The 18,132-nt window shown below is 47.6% G+C and overlaps 1 long non-coding RNA gene across 1 annotated transcript in view; it reads right to left on the bottom strand.

Moving 5' to 3' along the window:
- Positions 1 to 18,132, bottom strand: part of LOC134928115 (uncharacterized) — a 73,832-nt gene that overhangs the window by 33,248 nt on the left and 22,452 nt on the right. The window contains exon 2 of the long non-coding RNA XR_010177828.1: positions 14,854 to 14,907. This is a non-coding gene — a long non-coding RNA (uncharacterized LOC134928115). The remainder of the gene's footprint in view (positions 1 to 14,853; positions 14,908 to 18,132) is intronic.

The raw sequence follows: 18,132 nt of genomic DNA, 5'->3' as shown, positions 1-18,132 counted from the left end.
TTTTAATAATATTTATATTAAGGTTTTTATTAATTAAAAAAATAAAGTAAAAAAAAAAAGATATTCATCATACTGCCTCTTCCTACAGTGCATCCTGATGACATCTCTCCTTCAGGTTAACAACACACATGTGGGGGAGGGGGGGGGGATTGTTTTTATTTAAGGGCTCACAGTTGTTGTAGATGTGCAAAATGGTTTAGCAAATTCATTGATTTTGGATTTTGTGGCTGGTGAATCAGTTCACAAATGTTACAATGAATAAAATAAGAATTTACTCACCGGTAATTCTATTTCTCGTAGTCCGTAGTGGATGCTGGGACTCCGTAAGGACCATGGGGAATAGCGGCTCCGCAGGAGACTGGGCACAACTATAAAGAAAGCTTTAGGTCTAACTGGTGTGCACTGGCTCCTCCCACTATGACCCTCCTCCAGACTTCAGTTAGGATACTGTGCCCGGAAGAGCTGACACAAGAAGGAAGGATTTTGAATCCCGGGTAAGACTCATACCAGCCACTCCAATCACACCGTATAACTCGTGATACAATACCCAGTTAACAGTATGATAACAACTGAGCCTCTCAACAGATAGATGGCTCAACAATAACCCTTTAGTTAAGCAATAACTATGCACATGTATTGCAGACAATCCGCACTTGGGATGGGCGCCCAGCATCCACTACGGACTACGAGAAATAGAATTACCGGTGAGTAAATTCTTATTTTCTCTAACGTCCTAAGTGTATGCTGGGACTCCGTAAGGACCATGGGGATTATACCAAAGCTCCCAAACGGGCGGGAGAGTGCGGATGACTCTGCAGCACCGAATGGGCAAACTCTAGGTCCTCCTCAGCCAGGGTGTCAAACTTGTAGAATTTAGCAAACGTGTTTGACCCCGACCAAGTAGCTGCTCGGCAAAGTTGAAGAGCCGAGACCCCTCGGGCAGCCGCCCAAGAAGAGCCCACCTTCCTCGTGGAATGGGCTTTCACTGATTTAGGATGCGGCAGTCCAGCCGCAGAATGTGCAAGCTGAATCGTACTACAGATCCAGCGAGCAATAGTCTGCTTTGAAGCAGGTGCACCCAACTTGTTGGGCGCATACAGGATAAATAGCGAGTCAGTCTTTCTGACTCCCGCTGTCCTGGAAACATATATTTTCAGGGCCCTGACTACGTCCAACAACTTGGAAGCCTCCAAGTCTTTTGTAGCCGCAGGCACCACAATAGGTTGGTTCAGATGAAACGCTGATACCACTTTAGGGAGAAACTGGGGACGAGTCCTCAATTCTGCCCTATCCATATGGAAAATCAGATAAGGGCTTTTACATGACAAAGCTGCCAATTCTGATACACGCCTGGCCGAAGCCAAGGCCAACAACATGACCACTTTCCACGTGAGATATTTCAAATCCACGGTTTTCAGTGGCTCAAACCAATGTGACTTTAGGAAATCCAACACCACGTTGAGATCCCAAGGTGCCACTGGAGGCACAAAAGGGGGCTAAATATGCAGCACTCCCTTAACAAAAGTCTGAACTTCAGGTAGTGAAGCCAGTTCTCTCTGGAAGAAAATCGATAGAGCCGAAATCTGGACCTTAATGGAACCCAATTTAAGGCCCATAGTCACCCCTGACTGTAGGAAGTGCAGGAAACGGCCCAGCTGAAATTCCTCCGTTGGGGCCTTCCTGGCCTCACACCACACAACATATTTTCGCCATATGCGGTGATAATGGCTTGCGGTTACTTCTTTCCTAGCTTTAATCAGCGTAGGAATGACTTCCTCCGGACTGCCCTTTTCCTTCAGGATCCGGTGTTCAACCGCCATGCCGTCAAACGCAGCCGCGGTAAGTCTTGGAACAGACAGGGCCCCTGCAGCAGCAGGTCTTGTCTGAGCGGTAGAGGCCATGGGTCCTCTGAGATCATTTCTTGAAGTTCCGGGTACCAAGCTCTTCTTGGCCAATCCGGAACAATGAGTATAGTTCTTACTCCTCTTCTCCGTATTATCCTCAGTACCTTTGGTATGAGAGGAAGAGGAGGGAACACATAAAACGACCGGTACACCCACGGTGTCACTAGAGCGTCCACAGCTATCGCCTGCGGGTCTCTTGACCTGGCGCAATATTTTTCTAGCTTTTTGTTTAGGCGGGACGCCATCATGTCCACCTGTGGCCTTTCCTAACGGTTTACAATCATTTGGAAGACTTCTGGATGAAGTCCCCACTCTCCCGGGTGGAGGTCGTGCCTGCTGAGGAAGTCTGCTTCCCAGTTGTCCACTCCCGGAATGAACACTGCTGACAGTGCTAACACGTGATTTTCCGCCCATCGGAGAATCCTTGTGGCTTCTGCCATTGCCGTCCTACTTCTCGTGCCGCCCTGTCGGTTTACATGGGCGACCGCTGTGATGTTGTCTGACTGGATCAGTACCGGCTGGTTTTGAAGCAGGGGTTTTGCCTGACATAGGGCATTGTAAATGGCCCTTAGTTCCAGAATATTTATGTGCAGGGAGGTCTCCTGACTTGACCATAGTCCTTGGAAGTTTCTTCCCTGTGTGACTGCCCCCCAGCCTCGAAGGCTGGCATCCGTGGTCACCAGGACCCAGTCCTGTATGCCGAATCTGCGGCCCTCTTGAAGATGAGCACTCTGCAGCCACCACAGCAGAGACACCCTTGTCCTTGGAGACAGGGTTATCAGTCGATGCATCTGAAGATGCGATCCGGACCACTTGTCCAACAGGTCCCACTGAAAGGTTCTTGCATGAAACCTGCCGAATGGAATCGCTTCGTAGGAAGCTACCATTTTTCCCAGGATCCGCGTGCAGTGATGCACCGACACCTGTTTTGGTTTTAGGAGGCCTCTGACTAGAGATGACAGCTCCTTGGCCTTCTCCTCCGGGAGAAACACTTTTTTCTGTTCTGTGTCCAGAACCATCCCCAGGAACAGTAGACGTGTCGTAGGGACCAGCTGTGACTTTGGAATGTTTAGAATCCAGCCGTGCTGTTGTAGCACTTCCCGAGATAGTGCTACCCCGACCAACAACTGCTCTCTGGACCTCGCCTTTATCAGGAGATCGTCCAAGTACGGGATAATTAAAACTCCCTTCTTTCGAAGGAGTATCATCATTTCGGCCATTACCTTGGTAAAGACCCTCGGAGCCGTGGATAGACCGAACGGCAACGTCTGGAATTGGTAATGACAATCCTGTACCACAAATCTGAGGTACTCCTGGTGAGGATGGTAAATGGGGACATGCAGGTAAGCATCCTTAATGTCCAGTGATACCATGTAATCCCCTTCGTCCAGGCTTGCAATAACCGCCCTGAGCGATTCCATCTTGAACTTGAATTTTTTTATATACGTGTTCAAGGATTTCAAATTTAAAATGGGTCTCACCGAACCGTCCGGTTTCGGTACCACAAACATTGTGGAATAGTAACCCCTTCCTTGTTGAAGTAGGGGTACCTTTACTATCACCTGTTGTGAATACAGCTTGTGAATTGCCTGTAACACTGCCTCCCTGCCTGAGGGAGTGGTTGGCAAGGCAGATTTGAGGAAACGGCGGGGAGGAGACGTCTCGAATTCCAGCTTGTACCCCTGAGATACTATCTGAAAAATCCAGGGATCCACCCGTGAGCGAGCCCACTGATTGCTGAAATATTTGCGACAGGCCCCCACCGTACCTGGCTCCACCTGTGGAGCCCCAGCGTCATGCTGTGGACTTAGAGGAAGCGGGGGAGGACTTTTGCTCCTGGGAACTGGCTGTATCCTGGCAGAAATGGACATTGCACTAATTTTGGATGCCAGCCGGCAAATATCCCTCTGTGCATCCCTCATGTATAAAAGTGCGTCTTTTATATGCTCTACGGTTAGCAATATAGTGTCCCTGTCTAGGGTATCTATATTTTCTGACAGGGAATCTGACCATGCAGCAGCAGCACTGCACATCCAGGCTGAAGCAATAGCCGGTCTCAGTATAACACCTGTGTGTGTATATATAGATTTCAGGATAGCCTCCTGCTTTCTATCAGCAGATTCCTTCAGGGCGGCCGTATCCGGAGACCGTAGTGCCACCTTCTTTGACAAGCGTGTGAGCGCTTTATCCACCCTAGGGGATGTTTCCCAGCGTGACCTATCCTCTGGCGGGAAAGGGTACGCCATTAGTAACCTCTTAGAAATTACCAGCTTCTTATCAGGGGAAGCCCACGCTTCTTCACACACTTCATTTAACTCCTCAGATGGAGGAAAAGCTACTGGTAGTTTTTTCTCTCCAAACATTATACCCTTTTTTGTGGTACCGGGGGTAACATCAGAAATGTGCAACACATTTTTCATTGCCTCAATCATGTAACGTGTGGCCCTACTGGAAGTTACATTAGTCTCATCGTCGTCGACACTGGAGTCAGTATCCATGTCGACATCTGTGTCTGCCATCTGAGGTAGCGGGCGTTTTAGAGCCCCTGATGGCTTTTGAGACACCTGGGCAGGCACAGGCTGAGAAGCCGGCTGTCCCACATTAGGTATGTCGTCAAACCTTTTATGCAAGGAGTCGACACTGTCGCGTAATTCCTTCCACAGCACCATCCACTCAGGTGTCGACCCCGCAGGGGGTGACATCACATTTACAGGCATCTGCTCCGCATCCACATAAGCCTCCTCATCAAACATGTCGACACAGCCGTACCGACACACCGCAAACACACAGGGAATGCTCTGACAGAGGACAGGACCCCACAAAGCCCTTTGGGGAGACAGAGAGAGAGTATGCCAGCACACACCAGAGCGCTATATAACACAGGGATCCCACTATAAATGAGTGTTTTCCCTTATAGCTGCTTTTTATATATCAATATATATATATATATATATATATATCCTGCGCCTAAATTTAGTGCCCCCCCTCTCTTTTTTACCCTTCTGTAGTGTTCAGACTGCAGGGGAGAGCCAGGGAGCTTCCTTCCAGCGGAGCTGTGAGGGAAAAATGGCGCCAGTGTGCTGAGGGAGATGGCCCCGCCCCTTTTCCGGCGGACTTCTCCCGCTTTTTCTGGAATACTGGCAGGGGTATTTTTACATCTATATAGCCTCTAGGACTATATATGATGTAGATTTGCCAGCCAAGGTGTCATATATTGCCCTCAGGGCGCCCCCCCCCAGCGCCCTGCACCCATCAGTGACCGGAGTGTGAGGTGTACATGAGGAGCAATGGCGCACAGCTGCAGTGCTGTGCGCTACCTTGGTGAAGACCGAAGTCTTCTGCCGCCGATTTTCCGGACCTCTTCATGCTTCTGGCTCTGTAAGGGGGATGGCGGCGCGGCTCCGGGAACGAACACCAAGGTCGGGTCCTGCGGTCGATCCCTCTGGAGCTAATGGTGTCCAGTAGCCTAAGAAGCCCAAACTACCACCTGTTAGGTAGGTTCGCTTCTTCTCCCCTTAGTCCCTCGCTGCAGAGAGTCTGTTGCCAGCAGATCTCACTGTAAAATAAAAAACCTAAATATACTTTCTATTTAGGAGCTCAGGAGAGCCCCTAGTGTGCATCCAGCTCAGCCGGGCACAAGATTCTAACTGAAGTCTGGAGGAGGGTCATAGTGGGAGGAGCCAGTGCACACCAGTTAGACCTAAAGCTTTCTTTATAGTTGTGCCCAGTCTCCTGCGGAGCCGCTATTCCCCATGGTCCTTACGGAGTCCCAGCATCCACTTAGGTAGTTAGAGAAAATAAATAGAATTTTAAACACAATTGGATTTTAAAAGTTGTGAAGGAAATTGCCCTTCCTATTTCAAAGCAAATTTCTGACAAATAAGAGGTAAAATCAAATGGATCAATTTGTTAGACTGTAACACAAACTTTTAAAAAGGGCCAAAGGCACATACAGTATTATCTCCTATGTGTCCTTGTATTTGACCTGAAGTCTGTGATGAACCTGCACATGCATACTTAGTTTTCCCGGAAATCATGGATCTTTCTGCATGGTTCACACAGACATAGCCAGATACGGGATGCGGTCATGTGACCAGCAGCGGGGTCCCGAGTACTCAAAATGCTGGCCGACGGATTGCTGACCCACAGGGTCTATTCCCACTCATGGGTGTCCACGACGGGTGTAGTATGTTATGCCGGCGGTCGGGATACTGAGTGCTGGGATCCCGACTGCTGGCATGCCGGCAGCTGGGCGAGCGCAAATGAGCCCCTTGCGGGCACGGTGGTGCGCTAAGAGCGCCACACTATTTATTTTTGTGGACCCCCAAGAGGTAGAATAGTTGTCAGTATGCTGGGTGTTGGGATTCCGGCACCGGTATACTGAGCGCCTGGATCCCAACAGCCGGCAAACTGAATACCACCTGTCCACCCATAGAGTCGGTTTAGAACCTGTGGCGAGCGCAGCAAGACAGCAGTTTCCGACTTTTTTAGGTCGAATCATGATTCGACCTATTCAATGGGGGCTGCTTAGTCAGAAGTCTGACTTACTTTGTGCTCCCATATATCATACACAAATGAATGCCTTAAGTTTGTTAGAACAAACAGGTGCAATACACAATCCTATTTTATTCACAGCAGGTCATATTTATGTAAACATCTACAACACATAATTGTTCTTTAAAAATGTAAAACCCTAGTTGCAGTGTTAATTTTGACAAGGATTTTAAATGTAGTTTTAGTCTCTTTTTTGTTGTTGTTGTTGTTGTTGTTGTTGTTGTTGCTGCTTTGTTTTAGTTAAGATTTAGTCAGTGGAACTCAGTTTTCATTTCAGTCTAATTTTAGTTCTGAAATAAGTAGTCAACGAATACTTTTTTTGTGTAAACTGTTTTTATTAGTCAAAGCAGTATTCAAAAACATTACAGAAACATTTTCAATAAACAAAGGACAAAAGACAAAAGGAGGGCATACAGAAATATCGCGTAGCATATATCCATCAGTACCCCCCACATCAAGCGCCCTTAGTCGAAGTATATCTGTCTGCATTTCTGTCATCATTAAAACTTATAAGTGAAGAGCATAATATCAAAACAGCATCAATGAATGGGAAAGAGGAAGAAAAGAGAGAAGAGAAGAGGAAAAGAGGATAAGCAAGGGAAGATTAGAGTGGGCAGGATCAGGTGTGACAGTCTGCATGGTGCGGGTAGACTATTTGGGGAGTGTATGGGCGATCTCCACCAATCCTAAGTCTGGACCACAGTACAGGAACAACATTGTCGGAGTATGGGCATGGGTATAAATAATGGTGTAGATATGAATATGGGCCCGTATACCAATATGAGGGGGGTTATGTCGCAATATAGGACCTATACTGCGATGTCTTTAAAGTCGTACCAGGGAAACCAAATAGCTATGAAGCTAACCGTTTTCCCAGATGAGAAGGAAACCAAGTCTTCCATGTCCAAAAAGTGATCAATCTCTGTGAACCACATTTTAATTGAGGGTGGAGAGGTAGATCTCCAAAGAATTGGGATTACCGCTTTAGCAGCGTTGCAAAGGTGTCTTAACAGGGAATGTTTGTAGGAGTGTGATCCTGCGGGGGTATGATTAAGGAGCCAGAAATCTGGGTCTCTCGGGATTTCGTCACCTACTATCTGTTCGGTGCATTTAAATACTTCTGCCCAGAATGGAGTTATAAGAGGGCAATCCCACCAAATGTGTATAAAACTCCCTGGGGCATTTTTGCATCTCCAACACATATTTGAAAGAGAAGGAAACATTCTATTGAGAGCACGAGGGGTCCTATACCACCTATATATAAGTTTATAAAGGGTTTCTAGTGTCGAAATGCATAAAGAACTCGCCTGAGCGTTCTTGAACACGGATTCCCAGTTTATTTGAGTAGGTAGCCCCGACAAATTCCCTTTCCCAGGAAGCCAAGAAGGTAGGAGGTTGTGGGAAGAAATTTTCCATAATCAACGTATAAATTTGAGAAATAGTATGTGTGGGTGAACTGGGGGAGATACATAGTCTCTCAAATCCAGTGAGGTCCCTAGTTATGTCAGAGAAGTTCTTGGGAGATGATATAAAATGGTGGACCTGCAGGAACCTCCAAAACTCAGCACTGTGTAGGTTCCAAGAGGATTGAACATCTGAAAAAGAGCGCGCCCTACCCGAGCTCACCAGCTGACCGACTCGAAAGATCCCAGCTTCCGCCCATGGGGCGAAAGCAGCTCCTTGAAGGCCAGGGGTAAATTCGGAGTTATAGAGAAAAGAGGTTAAGGGGGACCGTTTGGAGGATATATAACTCTGGGATCTCAACTTGGCCCATAATCTGAGCGTGGGAGCGACCGTGGGATGTGACACCTTCGGGAGGGTAGGGAGCCAAGGTGCAATCTCTATATAATATGGGAGACAGCCCTCCTCTAGGAGGACCCATTGTTTGCGATCTTTGGCACGTGTCCATTCCAGTATCCTATTCAGGTGTACTGCGTGGTAATAGTTAGGGATATGTGGGAGTTGTTGCTCCCCTTGATGTTTTCTCCTGAACAAAATATCATGTTTAAATCTAGGTGTATTACCACCCCATACGAATGTGCGGATAAGCCTCTGGACATCTCGAAGCCATAGTAGGGGGATGTGTATCGGAAGGGTCTGGAGAAAGAATAAAATCCTGGGGAGGGCATTCATTTTAACTACGTTGATCCTTCCGAACCAGGACAATCTCAGTTTTTTCCACAACAGGAAGTCTAAACGAAGCCTAGACAGTAAGGGTTCAAAATTTAGGGAGAACACTTTGGATAAGTCATTGGTCAATAACACCCCCAAATATTTTAATTTATGATCATGCCAGGTGAAGGGGAAGGCTCGTTTCAGGCTTTCTACTATAGCAGGAGGTGCAGTTAAGGTCATGGCAATAGATTTGGAATAATTTATTTTGAAGTTAGAGAGGACTCCAAACCTCTCAAACTCCACCATTAGGCTTGGCAGAGAGGTGACCGGATTCGTGATTATTGCGAGTAGATCATCGGCATATAATGCCAGTTTGTATTCGGTTCCCCTCACTAACAAGCCCGAAATATTTGGGTTAGCCCTAATGCTTCGGGCTAGTGCTTCCATGCAGAGGACAAAGAGCAATGGGGATAGCGGGCATCCCTGTCGCGTACCGTTGAGAATTGGAAAGGGGTCAGAAAGGGTGCCATTAATCTTAATTTTGGCGGATGGGGAGGTATAGAGGGATAGGATTCTGTGGAGACAGATGTTACCAAGTCCCAGATGTCTCAATATTCCGGTCATAAAATCCCAGTCCACTCTGTCAAAAGCTTTTTCTGCATCGGTTGACAGTAGGATAGATGGGGATGAGAGCTGACCTGCATAGTGAATCATGCTGAGCACTTTGGTGGTATTGTCCCTGGCTTCCCGGCCTAAAACAAACCCAGCTTGATCTCCGTGTATCAAGCCAGGCAATAGTAGTTTAAGGCGGTTTGCAATCAATTTAGCGAAAAGCTTTATATCAATATTTAATAGGGAGATTGGGCGGTAGCTGGAGCAAAGACTGGGGTCTTTACCCTCTTTGGGTAGAACTGCAATATGGGCTTCGAGAGATTGTGGGGAGAAGGGCGATTAGTCAGATATAGTATTAAAGGCTCTTGTAAGTATGGGGATTAATTTCTCTTTAAAAGCTTTGTAATATGCAATAGTATATCCGTCAGGGCCGGGACTCTTGCCATTAGGAGAGGATTCAATAACTCTCTGGACCTCCTCAGTAGAAAAAGGGGCGTCCAGCTCTTCTATTTCTGTTGCGGTCAGTGTGGGGAAATGTAAGGTCTTTAAATAGTCAGCTATGGCTTTTTGATGGGACGACCTGTCAAATCTGCCGGTTGGGCCGGAGAGGTTATACAGGGTAGAGTAATATGTCTTGAAGGCCCTGGCTATGTGAGATGTCTGGTGTTGGGGTTGGCCTTGATTGTCTTTAATTGTATGAATGAAAGTAAGAGCACGTTGTTCTCTAAGTGCTTTGGCCAATAATTTTCCAGGCTTGTTGCCCCATTGATAGTATCTGCTACGGCACTTCCGATAAGAAAACTTGACTCTATCTGAGAGTAACTTATTCAGAGCCGCCCTAGCAGTTTCGAGATCGGCGTAGTGTTGTGGGGTTTGGGATTTTTATGTAGAAGTTCTAGAGATTGTATTTTAGACAGTAAATCCTCTCTGAGTTTCTCCCTCTGCTTTTTGCGAAAGGATCCTATTTGAACACAGACCCCCCTGATAACACATTTGTGTGCATCCCACACTGAGACTTTGGAGATGTCATCTAAGTCATTGGTACCAATATAGGAGTCCAAAGCGTTATCAATTCGGGACTTACAGTCTGCATCTTGTAAGAAAGTGTCGTTGAAACGCCAGGACCATTGGCGATGTGCGTTGGGAGGTAAGCGTATGGTGAGGTTGACTGGGGCATGGTCGGACCATACAATCTGTCCTATAGAGGCATCAGACAGAAGGTGTAAGTGTCGGTGACTCAAAAATAAATAATCGATCCTAGAATATGTCTGGTGTGGGTGTGAGAAATAGGTGTAATCTATATCAGTGGGGTGTGTCAATCTCCAAGTGTCGATCAGCTGGTGGTCAAGCAGAGCACGCCTCATTCCCCTATGCTCCCTTTCTGGCTTGCTGGAGATCTTTTTAGAATTGTCCTGGCGAGGATCCAGGGTCCAATTCAGATCACCTCCCATCACCACCACCCCCTCCAATAGAGGTTCCGCGTCTTCTAGAATTGAGGATAGAAAGGCGGGTTGTTTAGCGTTGGGGGCATATATGTTTAAAAAAGAGAAACGTTGGCCATGTATGTCGCATTTCACCAGCAACCCCCTACCTTCAGCTATTCTGTGGGAGACTACATTGAGGACAGGCAGATGGCGGGCAAGTAGGATGGCTACACCCAGTGTTTTACCAGCCGAATTATTGGACAGGAAAACATGCGGGTAATAGTGACATTTTAGGGACGGAGCGTGTCCCATCTTGAAGTGTGTTTCCTGAATAAAAGCAACGTCTATTTTCTCGTCTCTAAGCCATTTAAGAAGTTTAGACCTTTTTTCAGGGACATTCAGCCCCTTGACGTTAAGGGTAGTTACGTGTAAATCACTCACCCCCATTGTCAGTCAGATCCACTCATTTCAGGATAGTCTTCTCTTCGGCAGACCCTGGGAAAGGTGAGGGAAAGATAGCAGGGGGGGGAGGTAGGAAAAAAGAAAGAGCAAAGAAATAGAAAAAAAAAGCTGCGGCGGGGGAATCTCCGCCAAAAAAAAAAAATACTTTAACATTAAACATGAGTGGTATTACTACAAGAACTGCTGCAAGAAGGACAGGAGCGGAATCCTGCCGACTCCCAGTCCAAAGAAACAGGGGATGCAGCATATTGGGGTCCTGCGGGGGGTTCAGGACAGCGACCACTCCCAAAATAGAAACTCGTTAAATATACGGTATCACCGAGGTGTGCACTAGGCATATGTGAAACATGAAAAATAGAGCATACAAATATATAAGTACATGTATTGGTATAAGAGCGCACAGACAAACCTCAAGTCATCAAGCCGGGTTTCAATAGACTTTAGTGTCTGTACACTGTTATCCACCCATGTAAACAAAGACAATAAGAAATAAAAAGGAAAAGAGAAAATACAAGTAAAAACAAAAACCGATCACATTGGTGAACAATACAATGCACTATGAAAAGATAGAAAAACTCAATGTATAACATATTCGGCAAGTAAATTTACATCCACTCGGGACGAGGTATCACACTCAAGGAGGCTTCAAAAGTCGTGGGCCAGGAGTGAATCCCCGCATCCGTGGGGTGCGAACCTGCTGCCATGCGTCCTCTGGAGGGAGTACAACAGGTAAGTCCGGAAGGTGGTGAAAGGCGTCCCAGTCAGGAACCGGAACCGGGGGGATACCTAAAATCGTGAAGAAAGCCTGTAAATCCGACGGTCTGGAAAGACTCGCAATTTTGCCGCCATGAGAGACCTGGAGGGAGAATGGAAAGCCCCATCTGTATTTCAGCCCGAGCTTCCTGAGAGAGTCTGTAAGAGGTTTCAAGGCGCGACGTTGTTGTAAGGTTGACCAGGCAAGGTCAGGGAATATCTGAATCTTGTCGCCTTGAAATTCAATGTTGTCTAGTAGACGGGCCGACCTCATTATATCCTCTTTTTGGGCGTAATAGTGTAGCCTACAAATCACGTCCCGTGGTCTGTCGGAGGGTAAACCTCGAGGGCGAAGGGCTCTGTGAGCTCTATCGAATATGATGTCTTTATTCGGGTCCAGATCAATAAGTTCCCCGAATATCTTAGATAAGGCGTGTACCAGGTCTGTTTGCTGGACGCTCTCCGGCAGGCCCCTGACTCTAATATTATTTCGCCGGCCGCGATTATCCATGTCCTCTATGCGCGACTTTAAGAAGGAGATATCGTCCCGTTGGTGAGATAGGACTTCCCGAAATTTAGTCAAAGAGTCCACAGTAGACGATTCATGGCGTTCCAGGACATCGACTCGAGTCGCGATTTGAGACATATCTTGTCGGAGCGCTGTCACTTCCTGAGTGATGGTGGATAGTAGACGGGTCTCCAAGGCGGAGAAGTCTTGTTTCGTGGGAAGTGATCGTACATGAGACAATATTTCACTTATCTCCGCCGATAAGGAGAGGGCCTGTGAGGGCTCCGGAGGCCCAGGGGAGACCATGTCGTCCACCGGGTCGTGTACACTCGAGAAGGTCGGGACGTTAGTAGAAGCAGAGAGGGTCGAGGTTGGAGAGGTTAGGAACTGACGTAGATCTGATGAACGTCGATTCGCGGGGGGAGGAATCTCGTCCGGCTTAGTCTTGGCCTTCTTTTTTTTCTTTATCCCTTTCACCATGAGATCGGTCTTTAGATAGAGCAGATTAGAATTACACTTTCACATTTCCTCGGTATTATGTAGTATGAGGGCCGTCATCGTGCAAGAACCCCCCTCGTGGTCTTAGGGTGGCATCAGGCAGGCATGCACGAGGCTAGGGGCCCATGTTTTCACTTGTAATGGTGGTGTCTCTGATATATCTCGATCGGGGTGTATATACAGGACCCCAGGCCACCGATTAAGGAGTCAGCCAGCAATTATAAAGAGTAATTAAATGGATAGGTGGATGGATGGATGGATGGATGGATGGGTGGATGGGTGGATGGGTGGATGAGTGGATGAGTGGATGGGTGGGGGGAGAACTGTGATTGTTTTTGTAGTATTTTGTAGTGTGAGCAAGCCTATATGGCCCAGCTTTGTGGATCTCCCTTTTTCCTTTTCTGCATGGTGCTGCAGCCACAGTGAAAGCACAGCACAGTGCCTCTCACTGAACTCAAGATGGCCGCCGGGCGTCTTCCGTCCTCCTCCCGTCTGCCGAGTTGCCGGGTCCCCGTCACTGTGGAAGCCGGAGGCAGGGAGAAAACGACTAGCCGCAGCAAGCGGCCGGCGGCAGGTGGGTGTTTGTTGTTCTTCTTGATGTTCGCGGCCCGATCAGCGGGTCCCGGAGCCGTCTCCGGCCTACTGCTAAAGTCGAGGCCCTGGCTTCTTCCGACCCCGCAGGCCGCAATCCGCGGGAGCAGTTAAAACTGCTCCCCGATTCCGCGGTACCTCAGGGGTCTCAGCTGGGGGGCACCAGGAGGGCAGTAGATGAAGTGGGGTGGCCTAGTAGGCGTGGACACGAGGGGAATAGTTAATTTGGGCTATGGGTCTAAGGAGCTCTTTTCCAGCACGTCTGCCTCCTTCAGACCCCAGACCACGCCCCCCAACGAATACTTTTAGTCTAAATTTTAGCTGACAAAATTAACACTGCACGGGTTAAGGCCACCAATATGTTAGAGTCCACGTCTCTGTTCTGGGACCACACCAATCCTATTTGCACAGTCAATATCCATGAAATTGTGAGAGAAGGAGATGGAGTTGGAGGGGAAGAGCGTGTCTAGTAGGAGAGGGAATTACCTCACTGGTGGCACTCAAAACCTCCTTGATTTTCACCTCATGACACTAGTGCCAAAGGTTGCCTACCTATGCTCCAATCTATGCGTTGTGGACCCAGAACAGACATGTTAAACCCAGAGATGGCAATCATCCCACATGGCATTCAGCTTCAAGCTGTTGTGGAAGTACATGACACAGTAGGCCAAGACACATTCTGCCTTACAGGCGTATAGGGACTAGTTCCAAATTAACTGGAGAGACACTGCCCACATGTTGCGCACACTGGGGTAATAATTAATTATAATATTTAAACTTGCACAAACACCAGTAACTAAAGCCTGCAGAAACAAAATGAAGCCTCCACTATTTACTCCAATGAGTCAATATCAAATAAAAAAGAAAATGTTGCCCAATGGCTCATATACAGTCTTTATAGCTCAAATAATGATCCAAAAAGATTTTAAAAAAACCCTCTTACTCTTCATACGCAGAACGTGATGAAATAGACTTTGGGGGTGATTCCGACTTGATCGTAGCTGTGCTAAATTTAGCACAGCTACAATCAGGAACACAGACATGCGGGGGGACACCCAGCACAGGGCTAGCCCGCCCCGCATGTCAGTCCCTACCCCGTCGCAGAAGTGTAAAAGCACCGCACAGCGGCCGCGGCCCGCCCCCCCAATGGTCTGGTCAAGCCTGCGTTGGCCGGAATGCGCCTCCCTAAACGCCCCCTCTAAACGACGGCCAAACGCCGCTGGCTGGCCCGCCCAGTGACCTCAGGCAGAGGCGATCGCAGGGCTAAGACAGCCGTCGGCTGTCTGCCATGTGCCGGCGCACTAAGGCACCGGCACATGCGCACTTCAGACTTGATCGCTGCTGTGCGTACACGCACAGCAGAGATCAGGTCTGAATGAGCCCCTATATTCCCTCCTAGCTGTTTGAAATGGAACACTGAATTTCCACTTACCATATTTAGAGAATTACACTGACATCTTGTGACAGACAATGAAATTGCATGCGTCTACAAAATAAAGAAATTATGTTTATTATTTCTCTAATATAATTGTACAGTGCAACACTGTACAATAAGGAGACCTTACAAATATAATACAGAAACCCACAAAAAAGTAAATTGCATGAAATCACACATTGTAAATATTGAAGTAGGTTTTAGACAAAGATGTCAATTCTTAAAATAAAGTTTCAGCTTTTTCATTGTTACAATTTTCAAACTGATGTGCTTGGTTTTGTCCCGCTTATTTATTAAGATTTTCTTTGGCAATTTAAAAGAAATGCTTTTAGAAATGAACAATTCATTTTTAAGGTTATTGCCACGAAATGTTGTGTGATATAATAAACGTAAATAGTTGAAATGGTACATAACAACTACATACATACATGAGATTTAGTAATGCATTGACGTTATCTAAGATACTGATGGAAAAATAAGATTTTAAACCTACCGGTAAATCTTTTTCTTCTAGTCCGTAAGAGGATGCTGGGGACTCCGTAAGGACCATGGGGTATAGACGGGCTCCACAGGAGACATGGCACTCTAAAGACTTTAGAATTGGTGTGCACTGGCTCCTACCTCTATGCCCCTCCTCCAGACCTCAGTTAGAGAAACTGTGCCCAGAGGAGACGGACAGTACGAGGAAAGGATTTTTGTTAATCTAAGGGCAAGATTCAAACCAGCCCACACCATCCACACCGTATAACCTGGAATATACGCAACCAGTTAACAGTATGAACAAAACAGCAGCAGCCAATGACTGATCTTAACTGTAACATAACCCTTATGTAAGCAACAACTATATACAAGTCTTGCAGAAATATGTCCGCACTGGGACGGGCGCCCAGCATCCTCTACGGACTAGGAGAAAAAGATTTACCGGTAGGTTTAAAATCTTATTTTCTCTTACGTCCTAGAGGATGCTGGGGACTCCGTAAGGACCATGGGGATTATACCAAAGCTCCCAAACGGGCGGGAGAGTGCGGATGACTCTGGAGCACCGATTGAGCAAACATGAGGTCCTCATCAGCCAGGGTATCAAACTTGTAGAATTTAGCAAAAGTGTTTGAACCCGACCAAGTAGCTGCTCGGCAAAGCTGTTAAGCCGAGACGCCTCGGGCAGCCGCCCAAGAAGGGCCCACCTTCCTAGTGGAATGGGCCTTTACCGAATTTGGTAACGGCAATCCAGCCGTAGAATGAGCCTGCTGAATCGTGTTACAGATCCAGCGAGCAATAGTCTGCTTAGAAGCAGAAGCACCAACCTTGTTGGCTGCATACAGGACAAACAGTGCCTCTGTTTTCCTAACCCGAGCCGTCCTGGCTACGTAAACTTTTAAAGCTCTGACTACATCCAGGGACTTGGAATCCTCCCAGTCTCCCGTAGCCACCGGCACCACAATAGGTTGGTTCATATGAAACAATGAAACCACCTTAGGCAAAAATTGAGGATGAGTCCTCAACTCTGCTCTATCCACATGGAAAATCAGATAGGGGCTTTTGTGAGACAAAGCCGCCAATTCGGACACCCGCCTTGCAGATGCCAAGGCCAACAACATGACCACCTTCCAAGTGAGAAATTTTAATTCAACCGTTTGAAGAGGTTCAAACCAGTGAGATTTTAGGAACCGTAACACCACGTTAAGGTCCCATGGTGCCACTGGGGGTACAAAAGGAGGCTGGATGTGCAGCACTCCCTTTACAAAAGTCTGGACTTCTGGGAGAGAAGCCAATTCCTTCTGAAAGAATATAGATAGGGCCGAAATCTGTACCTTAATGGAGCCTAACTTCAGGCCCATATCCACTCCTGTCTGTCGAAAGTGGAGAAAACGGCCCAGGTGTAAATCTTCCGTAGGAGCATTCTTGGCTTCACACCAAGATACATGCTTCCTCCAGATACGGTGATAACGTTTCGCCGTCACCTCCTTCCTAGCCCTTATCAGAGTAGGGATGACTTCCTCCGGAATACCTTTCCCAGCTAGGATTCGGTGTTCCACCGCCATGCCGTCAAACGTAACTGCGGTAAGTCTTGGAAAACGCAGGGCCCCTGCTGCAACAGGTCCTCCCTGAGAGGAAGAGGCCATGGATCTTCTGTGAGCATCTCCCGAAGATCCGAATACCAGGCCCTTCGAGGCCAATCTGGAACAATGAGTATTGTCTGCACTCTTTTTCGTCTTATGATTCTCAATATTTTTGAGATGAGAGGAAGAGGAGGGAACACATAGACCGACTGAAACACCCATGGTGTCACCAGGGCGTCTACCGCTACTGCCTGAGGGTCCCTTGACCTGGCACAATACCTCCAAAGCTTCTTGTTGAGGCGTGACGCCATCATGTCTATTTGAGGAAGTCCCCAAAGACTTGTTATCTCTGCAAAAACTTCCTGATGAAGTCCCCACTCTCCTGGATGGAGATTGTGTCTGCTGAGGAAGTCTGCTTCCCAGTTGTCCACTCCCGGAATGAAGACTGCTGACAGAGCGCTTACGTGATTTTCCGCCCAGCGAAGAATCCTGGTGGCTTCCGCCATTGCCACTCTGCTCCTTGCCCCGCCTTGGCGGTTTACATGAGCCATGGCTGTGACGTTGTCTTATTGAATCAGAACCGGTAGGTCGCGAAGAAGATTCTCCGCTTGTCGTAGGCTGTTGTATATGGCCCTTAATTCCAGTATGTTGATATGTAGACAAGCCTCCTGGCTTGACCATAGTCCCTGAAAGTTTCTTCCTAGTGTGACTGCTCCCCATCCTCGGAGGCTCGCGTCCGTGGTCACCAGAACCCAGTCTTGAATGCCGAACCTGCGACCCTCTAGAAGGTGAGTACTCTGCAGCCACCACAGGAGAGACACCCTGGCCATGGGGGACAGGCTTATTTTCTGATGAATTTGAAGATGGGACCCGGACCACTTGTCCAGAAGGTCCCACTGAAATGTCCTCGCATGAAACCTGCTGAAGGGGATGGTCTCGTAGGTCGCCACCATTTTTCCCAGTACTCGAGTGCATTGATGGACTGACACTCTTGTCGGTTTTAACAGGTCTCTGACCATGTTCTGGAGTTCCTGGGCTTTTTCCATTGGGAGAAAAACCCTCTTTTGTTCCGTGTCCAGAATCCTGCCTAAGAAAGATAGCCGAGTCGTTGGAACCAACTGTGACTTTGGTAGATTTAGAATCCAGCCATGTTGTTGCAGCACTCTCAGGGAGAGCGACACGCTTTTCAGCAACTGATCTCTCGATCTCGCTTTTA

This window comes from Pseudophryne corroboree, chromosome 5 (genome assembly GCF_028390025.1).
Source record: "Pseudophryne corroboree isolate aPseCor3 chromosome 5, aPseCor3.hap2, whole genome shotgun sequence".
NCBI classification, from domain to species: domain Eukaryota; kingdom Metazoa; phylum Chordata; class Amphibia; order Anura; family Myobatrachidae; genus Pseudophryne; species Pseudophryne corroboree.
The sequence above is the reverse complement of the archived record's forward strand: the minus strand, read 5'-3'. Positions and strand labels throughout refer to the sequence as shown.